This window comes from Polypterus senegalus, chromosome 18, assembly GCF_016835505.1.
Source record: "Polypterus senegalus isolate Bchr_013 chromosome 18, ASM1683550v1, whole genome shotgun sequence".
NCBI lineage: Eukaryota > Metazoa > Chordata > Cladistia > Polypteriformes > Polypteridae > Polypterus > Polypterus senegalus.
The window spans coordinates 95,811,327-95,823,149 of NC_053171.1; the positions used below are offsets into that span (position 1 = coordinate 95,811,327).

An 11,823-nucleotide genomic window follows, 5' to 3' on the forward strand; every position below is an offset into this window, starting at 1 on the left:
CTCGCTTCATTCAAATCACTGGACATAACTTCACCGCTATTATTTCATACATGGACTTTACTGCGTGTTTGTCATGTTTATCTGTTAATTGTAATATCGCCGAAGGGATCAGGGGTGGTATTATTGTTTTCATTTAGTAATTTAATTTCATTATACTTTTTTGTTGTTTAAGTTCCCAGTGCGTTTTCTTTGTCTCTGTAGTGTGTGTGGGTGTGTGTCGTGCCAAGGCTGGGGTTGTCCCTGGTAATCCTCACATAAAATAAATAAATCACCGTCTTTCTCGACGGTGTGAATCTTAGCGGCTTCTGACCGCTACACAAGGAACATTATAATGCAGGAAACAGTAATACTAAGCCACTAACCTGGCCATGACCCTGCCTGACTGCTGTGTCTGTGTATAGGAGAACGGTAGATACCGCTACAATTTAAATTACCGTGCTTTTCCTGATTCAAACTGAAGAAAGCTGATTTTGTTAAAGTACTGAGACCCAGCCTCATGGTTTGGCATGCAAGACAGGGACTCACACGTCACAATATCCTTGTCTAGCTGTCGCAATCATCTTCACAAAATGTCTTGTCATCCAAACCCGCTGGTTTGCTTTATTACTCGCAGGGAAGGAATGTAACGCTCTTAAAACACAAAGGACTGGTTGACTTGCCAAGGATGAGAGAAATAACTGCTTTTTCGATGTCTTCAAATGCAGCAGTTCACATACGTTTGCGCTGAGGCCCAAGGTTTGCAACCCAAGATTTTTCTTCTGTTTTTGTTTGGTCTTTGAAGAAAGTTGACAATGACGATGGTGAAATTCACTGGCAACGTCTTTTTCCTTTTTGCTGACTGGAATCCAGACCTGCAAAACTTTTATTTATTTTACTAATGTAAACTGTTGTCTTTTTTACGTGTCTGCCATTTCTATAGGAGGGTGACAATGAGTTCCAATGGATGTTTTTCAAATGATGATGAGCAATAAGCAAAAGGTATCACTAAAAACCACCAAAAACAGTACGAGGAAAGTTCGAAGAAAGAGAAAAATGTATAATGTTTCTGTTTGGGGATTGTACTGCACAACTGAGCTTCGACCACAGAACTAACTGCTCCTTGGATGATTCATTCTCTTGACTGTTCTGTGGATGATTCATTCAAACATTTTTTTAGAACAATTAGAACAATTAGAACAATCTAGACGAGAACAGGCCATTCAGCCCAACAAAGCTCGCCAGTCCTATCCACTTGCTTCCTCCAAGAAAACATCAAGTCGAGTTTTGAAAGTCCCTAATGTCTTACTGTCTACCACACTACTTTGTAGCTTATTCCAAGTGTCTATCGTTCTTTGTGTAAAGAAAAACTTCCTAATGTTTGTGCGAAATTTACCCTTAACAAGTTTCCAACTGTGTCCCCGTGTTCTTGATGAGCTCATTTTAAAATACAAGTCTCGATCCACTGTACTAATTCCCTTCATAATTTTAAACACTTCAATCATGTCACCTCTTAATCTTCTTTTGCTTAAACTGTAAAGGCCCAGCTCTTTTAATCTTTCCTCATAATTCAACCCCTGTAGACCTGGAATCAGCCTAGTCGCTCTTCTCTGGACCTTTTCTAGTGCTGCTATGTCCTTTTTGTAGCCTGGAGACCAAAACTGCACACAGTACTCAAGATGAGGCCTCACCAGTGCATTATAAAGGTTGAGCATAACCTCCTTGGACTTGTACTCCACAGATCGTGCTATATAACCTAACATTCTGTTAGCCTTCTTAATGGCTTCTGAACACTGTTTGGAAGTTGATAGCTTGGAGTCCACTATGACTCCTAAATCCTTCTCATAAGGTGTACTCTCGATTTTTCGACCGCCCATTGTGTATTCAAACCTAATATTTTTACTTCCTATGTGTAATACTTTACATTTACTGACATTAAATTTCATCTGCCACAGATCTGCCCAAGCCTGTATGCTATCCAAGTCCTTCTGTAATGATATAACGGATTCCAAATTATCTGCTAATCCACCTATCTTGGTATCATCTGCAAACTTAACCAGCTTGTTACTTATATTCCTATCTAAATCATTTATATATATTAAAAATAGCAGCGGCCCTAGCACTGACCCCTGTGGAACACCACTCTTAACATCAGCCAGTTCTGATGAGGTTCCTCGCACCATCACCCTCTGCTTCCTGTGTCTGAGCCAATTCTGCACCCATCTAAAAACATCACCCTGAATTCCCACTTCTTTTAACTTGATGCCCAACCTCTCATGTGGCACCTTATCAAATGCTTTCAAGGTCTTTTGGACACTTTATTGTAATGAAAGTATCTGCTGAATGTATTTCGTAGTAACAAGATTTGTATAGACTCTGTCTTATGGGGAAACAGTTGGGACCATAAAACACTTTGTTGTAATGTAAATTTCGTTGTAAATTATTCTTTGGAATGGAAGTTGACCTGTATTTTTTATTTTCTTCCTAAAACTATACTTCGTGATGCAATCCATCACAGTCAGATTATAAACTCCTGCCAGCCAGTGTGCTCCAGCCACATAGGTCGTGTGAGTCACAGACAGTAGATTACGATTCACTCTATTTAGCCTACAGTCTTTCCCATGGCTTTATAACCCTTTGCAAACACATTTAGTCTGTGTATCGTGGAGAGTCAACCATTTTTTCCAAGATAAATTCCAGCTCTGAGCAGGCTACCAGTGTATTGCATGACATACGCAGTCATCTTTGGGAAATGTGAGCAAAAATGGAGTATCCCACAGTCAAAGGCAGTGATCATCGAGTATCCTGGAACTGTAAGGCAACAGTGTTAGCCTCTCTGCCACTGATCTGCTCACTGATTTAAGTTAATTATAGTTAAATGACAAGTAGAAGTCATTTATTTTAATGCACACCTGCTGTACCTCATGAAATGAAATTACAAGAACTAAAGTTGCTCAAAGGTGATTCTGTAGGTGTGTGGCATACAGTGGAACCTCGGGTCACGAACGTCTCGGACCACGTACAAATCGGGTTACGACCAAAAAGTTCACCAAATGTTTGCATCTGTTCACAACCACACACTCGGGTGACGAACAAGCCAGTTTCCCTTCTGCTTCGTACGCGTGATGATTTCTGCACATGCTCAGTCTCTGCCTGTGCATTCCCAGTGCAGTGAGCAAGCAAGAGAGAGAGGGAGAGACCACGAGGAGGCAGTTAAAGAAGGCAGTTAAAGATGCACAGGGCTTGTTTTTAAAGAGATTGCTTTGAGAATTGTTTTAATCTCGTATTTAATGAAGAATTTTTTCTATTGGATTTTAACCCCCACTTTACTTCTGTTTTTATAGGATCATTTATTTATTGAAGGATTCCGAAAGCACTGCACTTTATTTAATTTGGACTTTGTTTTTGATTGTTGCTTTGTTGATTTTAATAAAAGCACTTGGCACTTTTTGCACTATCCGATTGCTCCATTGTAGTGCCTCAGTGTCGTGCACATCGGTAACATTACCGACGGTGATGGATTTAAGGGCTCCCGGAAGCGAGATGGGAGCATGCAGCGAACCCGCATCGTCACAGACTTTACCTCAAAACTGTAATCTCCTCTCCACCCAGTTCCTCCTCACTTCCTTCATGCCAGAACTCAACTCATGCAATGTTAGTTTTCTTGGTTGTTTATGGTTAGTTTTTGTGTAAATTACGGATTTTTCAAATGTTCATATTTTTCCCTGTGCTTAAAACTCATTAAAAAAAGTGTTTACAGCGAGCAGTTCGTAAGGCTCTAGCGTGAACCCTTGCAATGTTAGTTTTCTCTGTTCAAGGTTTTCTCAGTGTTATTCAATGTTTTTACATTTAGTTTACTATTACACTGTGCATTCTATGGTATAATTAACTATTTTTGTGCTTAAAAATCTTTAAAAAATATATATTTACATACAGCTCATACGGTTCGGAACAGATTAATTGTATTTACATACAATCCTATGGGGGAAATTACTTCAGGTCACGACCAAATCGGGTTGCGACCAGAGTTTTGGAACAAATTACAGTCATGACCCGAGGTTCCACTGGACTTGACAAAGTCATCACTTACTTGTGAATGAAACCCACCTCTATGATTTGATCTCCAGTCCTAGTGGTTTCCCTGCCTTCTCTGCAAAGGGTCTAAAATTGGCCTTCATGGTCTGTTGAGTTAGGAGATTATTTATGATGAAACCACAGAACTTGTGGACTTGAACGTTTTCTCCCAGGCTCACCCACCCATGCTGCATAACATATGTACTTCAAACCTAACTGAAGTTAACTATAATAAAAATTACATATTTATTCATAAGCATATGTTAAATTATTCATCTGACTATATGACAGAATATTTATCCTCTTGATATTTCTTGTCTATTGTATATGCAGCTTGAGTTCAAGTGACATTAATTACTTTGTAAAGTGCTTTATCTATTAAAGATGTTATGTACAATAAAGATACATTATGTGACTGGCTAACTGACAGACAGATTAATTGTTGAGTGCTACTTGTCCATCACTGGTTAAAAAGGAAATTGTCTCTTCAGATCTAATTTCAACAGATTTAAGTAATCATTACAGAATAACAAAGAGAAGCAAACAAAACCTATGCAAGTATTTTTAATTAACTGAGCCTCTTGACTTTAATGATCACCAAAAAGTAGCACTGATAATGTGTAAAGTCAGCCCATGGTCAGTAAAACCAAGAACAACGGTAGGGGGAATAAAGATATGGATATTTGTTGGTGATGAGATCGTTAATGCGTCCACTGTACTCCTCGTCCTCCTCTTTTTAACCTCCTTGAACTACAGTCTACAATGAGGATGTTCCTCCTAGCCGCCTACCTGTGTGCTCATCAGTATAGTTTGGTTAATGACTTGGCACTGGATGGATGAATGGATGGATGGATGGATGGACTTGCCACTATGGTACGGCAAGACACCATTTTCAAAAGATGGACAAACACTTGCTTACCTAAAATTAAATTTGGCCAATGAAAATAAATAGATAAGCATTGTACAGTATAGTAAGATGAGAGAGAAAGTAAATAAATGACAATATGTTGGAAAGCTGAATTAGCAGGTATTGTCACACATGCGCATCAGAACCTCCTTGCAGGGTCAGTCAAGGTATGTAATAACCTGCCAAGATGAGGGGGACGCTGCCACTAACATTGTCATCTCCTTCTTTCCCCACAGTGCTGAGAAGCCACCTGGTAAAAGCATTTAGCCCCGCCCCTTCCGGTTCTGTCACCATAAAACCCCAGGCATCCCAGAAGGAGGCTTCACTTTTGGCCAGAGCAACCCACAAAATGGAGCACCGCTAAAGACAGACAGACCCTTCTTGCGATCCTTTGTTTTGAATTGCCACAGAAGGGATGTGCACCAGTAAGTTGTATTATCAGTTCTTTTTCTTTATTTGGTGTCTTCAGATAAATCAAATGGACGACCTTGTTGGCGCCCCACAATTTCTTGCTACAATCCTGAGTTGTCATTACTGCACCTGGCCACAGTATGTAAATGACCAAAAACCCTGATGTACCAAAGGGCCATAACACCCTATTCATGGTTTTTAGGCAAACAAATAGAAAGACTTCATTAAGTTCATCACTTCTAGTCATCGGCTAGCATACGATTTGGATGGTTTCATCCTTAGAAGAACTTGCGACAAAGTCAATCCATGAAGTGCTACACCACAATTCTGATGACTGCAAACATTGTGGACTTTTTTACAGTTGATTACTTCACGTTTCAGCCTTGGGTATTGGGATGAGTTAACGTACTCTTGGTATTTGACACCTTCACCAAAGTTTATGTCTTAGGACACTGTGATGCTTAAGGCTGTGAATTCAACACATCTTCCTTTGTCCAGAACATCAATAGTCATTTAACAAGGATGGACCAGGGCAAGTCGAGTTCAAGATCATGTTCAAGCAAGTTCAACCACTTTATTGTCATTGTGTAACACAAAAAAATGACCTTTATAAGTCAGCAGACAATTCTGATTTGAATCTTTATTTTAAAACAGAGAATTAAAGTGGAACAATGTGTAAAAACTAAATCAATCCATAAATAGTTTAGATAAATAAATCATTAACAAAGTAGTTTCTTTGGGTGTTGAATAAATAGAATCCTAAAGTGGGGCTGTAAAACCCTAGGACTATGGGAGTCCTCCATGATGCAGACTGCTCTATTCCCACTCCACCATGGAGACCTGACCTGCAAATGCCTATAAATCCCAAGATGCTTTGCCCCTCTACCGACGATGCTAGATAGATAGATAGATACATTTACTCCCCTGGGTGGAATTGAAGAGTCGCATAGTGTGGGGTCTCCTCAGTCTGTCAGTGGAGCAAGACAGTGACAAAAGTCTGTCACTGAAGATACTCCTCTGTCTGGAGATGACACTGTTCAGTGGATGCAGTGGATTCTTCATGATTGACAGGAGTTTGCTCAGCGCCCGTCGCTCTGCCACAGATTTTAAACTGTCCAACTTTACTCCTACAATAGAGCCTGCCTTCTTAACAAGTTTGTCCAGGCGTGAGGCGTCTTTCATCTTTATGCTGCCTCTCCAGCACACCACCACGTAGAAGAGGGCACTCGCCACAACCGTCTGGTAGAACATCTGCAGCATCTTATTGCAGATGTTGAAGGATGCTGTGCTATTCTTCTCCCCTGATGAAGCCCGGCAGTGCCCAGGACATCTGTGCCCATGTATTGTTGCTACTGCATCTTGAGCCTCTTTCCTCTAACAGGCTTCCTTGGCCTCCCCTTCTCTCGCTAGCTCCTTGCAGCATTTGGTCCAGCTAAACATTTAACAAATAGCCCACCAATACAGCCATTTCCTTCTACCTTTCCCAGTGATCACACACTGTTGGTTTCTCTCTCAAAAACAAAACACAATCCTGCGCCAGTCTGTTCCTTTATTTATATTCACCCTCGATTACCGTCATCACTTGACCAGTAATCATCTAATTAGAGCAGCGGACACTTTCTTGTATGTGGCTTACAGCAGCATAAGACAGGTTGTGCTAAAATAAGTAAAACCATTAAAGAAATTAACAATAATTTATTCCATTTAAAGAACCTGGTCATATCTCCCTGTGACCGTGTACTGGATTGACTGAGTTAACAAAATGGAAGACTGAGTTCTTTTCTCCTATATATATTTCTGTGTAAACTGTTGGTACAACAGAACAGTATATGAAATATTCCAAAGTGTTATGATCATGTGTTTTGTGTTACCTTGGGGTCCATTTTTGATTATACAGTTATACAGTAGTTCATCTATTGGTACTGATTTGTTATACACAAAATAAATTGTTATTATTACTCAATATCAATGACATTTATGAGACACATGTTGTTTTTGTTTTGGTCACGTCATGTCATTGCTGTTGTCGTTACAGCATTGCTAGGTTCAGGTATCAGGTAATGTCAGCTGTGAGACAGTTTAAGGGTTGGCGTCACAGACTTTCTGGTATCCAAAATTTAATATTTTAAATTAAATCTCTGTGATTTGTGGTGTCTTCATAAAAAAGACTGATTTTTGTTGATTATGAGTGCTGAAAGTTGTGTCAGATATTGTCAGCCACATGATGGTTTAAAGGTCTTTGATAGATATCCAGCCTAATAGCTATGTATATTAGTGTGTTTATTTCATAAAAAGACATGGTTTTCGATATCAAGATTATTTCCTCAGTTTTGGTTTAGCCTTAACGTTTTGAACTTTTTCAAAAGTAGTTCTGGTTCTCTCACAATGACCATAACTTTCTATAAAGGTTGTAGCAATAATGACCACAAGACATTGCGAAGGTTTGGGGCAGCCACCCGTATAATTTTTCCCGGCTGCAAAACTTATTCAAAATCAAGTCCATGTTCTCACGACTCAGTCCAAAACAGAACTGTCTTAGTATTAACAAGATGGTGGGTTTAAAGGCCATTAAACATAGTGATGGCATCAGGACCGGTACCGAAAGTAACGTCGTTGGCTGCCCCAGAGCCGGGTGGGATTTCCCTAGAATGGTCTGCAAGAGATCGAGAGTTGGAATTAGAGCACTTCGCCACCCCCTAGTACGGCGTGGAATTACATGTATTCAAACCCTTTAGTTGCCTCCTAAACACGCGTGTGTGACAAGGTCTATCCCGTCATCGCTCTCATTTTTCTTAGCCTTTCTAGCAGTGTCATATCACAAAATTTTCATTATAATTTTACTAAGTTATGAAAAGAATGCTCCTTGATTATCGAAACTGCTGCCAGTCTACTGATGTTAAGGTATATCTTGAAGACACACAAAGCGTTTTGTGACAGTTGAGGCTTTCTGCCCTTCTGCTGTCCTTCTGAATACCTACAGCTGACCCGACCCTCTTATCAGTGAATAACATTTAGTTTTGATAGACTCTTGGGTTTCATTGAACTTTTGGATTAACTGTAGTTCTAAAGAAGCCCATTGGATTGAGCAGTTAGGAACAATGGTTCCGGAAGGGCTTAATGAGATGACTTAATTGAGGATTAGGGCGACCACATTGTTTGATGAATGGATGTGGTGGAATGTCTGGGTGTTAAGAAGTAGATAGACAGTCATGTGGGAATGTTTGGGTGTCAGAATTGTTTCTATTGAACTCATGGGACAGTTAAAAACAGTTATAGAATATAGTTATTCACTAACGTTGTAAACCAGTGCACTTTTGGGCTATCACTTTAGGTGATATCCCCTACCCTCACCCTAACCCTAACCCTAGACTTCTTGTGCTCTGCCTTAAGTTGTGTGCTTTACTGCTTATTGTGATTTTTAATCTCCCAACTTTATTGTATGTATAATGAGTCTATAAGTGAACTTATTTCAAGCCACCTGACACATAAAGAACAATAACAAAAGCTATGGGACATTTATGCCCCATTTTAGTTTCTACAACTTACTTCATGTCTCCGATGTCTGAACAGGTGCATATAAAACATCTCCATGGCCTTGAAAGTTCCAGGTTTTCTTGTTGATATGCTGCTTTTTGTGTTTCTTCATTTGTTACTACACTGTTTCATTGAATGGTTTCCAATGACACCCAGAGATGGCTCTTACACGCTTATTGGATGTCCCACATGTTTATTGATGTACTATTCTGATTAAGCTTAAGTTAAACTCATCAGACTTTCCCTTAATTAGTTGTGTGTTTTCCTTGAATATCCGCAACTTTGCACAGGTTAGGTTAATTTCTGATGGCAGATTTGATCTCTGTGTGTGTGTGTGAATGCAAGTGTGAGTATTCAGGTGAACGGGCCCTAGAATACACTGGTGCTTCATCCGGGACTGGTTCCTGTTTTGTGTTAAGTAAGCTTTGCCCCTCCATGACCCTAAAAAGAATTAAGCAGGTCTGAAAATGTTGTGCTATTTAAGTGAAACACAAGTAATAAATAAAGAAATTAAATTCTTTGCATTTATGTAGCGCTTTTCTCACTAATCGAAGCATTCAGAAATTGCAGGTTAAGGGCCTTGCTCAAGGGCCTAACAGAGCAGAGTCCCTATTGGCATTTATAGGATTCGAACCAGCAACCTTCCAATTGTCAGTGCAGATCCCTAGCCTCAGAGCCACCACTCCACCAAGAGGAACGCTGACAATTACAGCATATCATTTAAATGAGCATCCAATAGCTTTTTGAATGCTGAGTTCTGAAAACCCTTGCTCAGCAACATGTAAGTGAAGTATTTCATGGGTGCCATTTAAATGAAGTGAATTTTGTGAAGGACACTATCAGTGGACTTAATGTTGCCATATGTTCACTTTCATGTGGATGAATCTAACCAAAGGCATAGTGTATTATCCGGTCTGGGTGTAAAATCATTTTGCAAATGAGAGCCATTGTCTTTGTAATGAGCTGAAATGTGCGATTCGCCTATGTAGTTTTAATTTTCTCCCACAGGCCAGAATTAAGATGATTACTTGTTAGCTCTCATTCCAATGGCGTGCAATTGCAATCTTCCACACTAATGTACTTACAGTATCAGTTGCCACACAACATTTGATTCCGGAGTCTGTTTGAACTTTTGTTCTTCTCATCTTCTTGTAGGTATCTGACATGGATTCCAGCCTCCTGCTACAGTCCAAAGACATTCACTGTAATTAATTCCTGTGGAGTGTGGGACTTTGAAAGTTTGATTGTTTAGTGACTGAATGCAGGAGTCTGTGTGAGTGTGCCTTGCAAAGAAGCAAAGTTCATTCACATACGTTCAACCTGAAAGCCCAAAAATGAACGAAAACTGGTTTATGAGTAAATGGATCGAGAGAAACATTAGATTAGTCCAGGATCATTTTCAGTGAGTAGCTCCACATTGTGCCTCATGTGTTCACAGAATTTACTTTAGTCATGTAGATGCGTTCTCAAGATAGGCCTTGACTCTCACAGGAGGCTGGGGGACAGACCCAGCTGGGTCACTTGAAAGGACTGGGAGGTTGCCTATACGTCCCCCGGGCCACGAGGGGGCAACCGCCCTGGATCTTGAGGGGACCACAGGAGAGGAGCAAGGAGGCTCAAGCCCATTGGGGCCTGTGGCCACTGCCAGGGGGCGCCCTGAGCCTCAGAGAGCCCGGGAAACATTCACTTCCACCACACCCGGGAAGATGGAGGAAGATCCTTCCAGGGATGCCCGGAGTGCTTCCGGGTGCAAGAGCAGCACTTCCATCACACTAGGAAGTGCTGCCGGAAGGACTTCATCAGGTACCTGGAGCACGTCCGGTTGAACATAAAAGGGGCCGCCTCCCTACAATCAGGGAGCTAGAGTCGAGAGTGGGAGCAGGACGAAGCTCCCGTGAAGAAAGGAAAAGGCGGACCACGGACAGCGAGAGAAAGGCCCATATTTGGGGTGATTGGTGCTGGGAGCACCGTGTGCTGTGCGGGACTGTGTGTTTATTGAATAAAGCGTGTGTATTTTATAAAGAAGTGGTGTTTGTCTGGTGGTGTTCGGACCCGGGTCTCACAAAGCATTTAGTGACCATGGGGCCACCCTGTCTGAGACTGTAGACAGCATATGACTTCACTCAATGTCTACTGGCAAATGAGATCTAACTTAAATATTTTCAACTTTACAGTGGAAGCAGATAACATCAGGTCCGGTGTTAGCCCTGTCTTAAGTTCTGGGCACATAAAACAAACACAGGAATAAATACATTTAAAGATTGTAGAGAATCCATGTCCATTTTATAGTGCCTTTCGAAATAAGCACATAAAGCCATATATAAATAGCTTTAGGAAATATATTAGTAATTGCTGTATGATAGCTTTCTACTTAGCTTTACAATTAGAGATACTGCAGTAAAAAGCGGGCACGAGATGTTTCACTAATTTTCTACAATCTCTCCCGAAATGATAAAAAAGGACTGTTTTATTTGCAAACTTTATTTTTAGTTGCTGAAACTTCAGCACCAATAGTCAGTTGAACGTGAAAATCATTGTACCAAATGTATAATTTTGCAAGTCCAATCAAATCCACAATAAAGGCATCCAATCCCAGGACCCCTGCAGAAACCAAATCTTCTATTAGTGCCAAAAAAAAACTGTAGTTAATTATATCAAAGATACACCTGTTTAACCTTCACAATTTATTAGGACGGCACCTGGCTTTCCAGTAGAAAGCACATCATCGCTCCAACAAATTTGTCAGCTTTGACTGCCGGAGTGGCTGTAAAGTTCCAGATTAGTTCCTGCATTATTAGAGACATCAGTGCAATTGTGTGCTTGTAGCTCGTAAAGGGCTCATCCTTTATTTAAACGGACTACTCCTCTAAGAGGGATAGACCAAATTGCATATGGCTGAGGCTCAGGTCTAAGCCAAAGTA

The 11,823-nt window shown here is 40.5% G+C and overlaps 1 long non-coding RNA gene across 1 annotated transcript in view; it reads left to right on the forward strand.

The window, feature by feature from the left end:
• LOC120518847 overlaps nucleotides 1-10,599 on the forward strand; it is a 67,337-nt gene extending 56,738 nt beyond the window's left edge. Inside the window, exons 2-3 of the long non-coding RNA XR_005631312.1 lie at nucleotides 5,194-5,382; nucleotides 10,058-10,599. This is a non-coding gene — a long non-coding RNA (uncharacterized LOC120518847). The remainder of the gene's footprint in view (nucleotides 1-5,193; nucleotides 5,383-10,057) is intronic.
• Nucleotides 10,600-11,823: the final 1,224 nt, after the last annotated feature.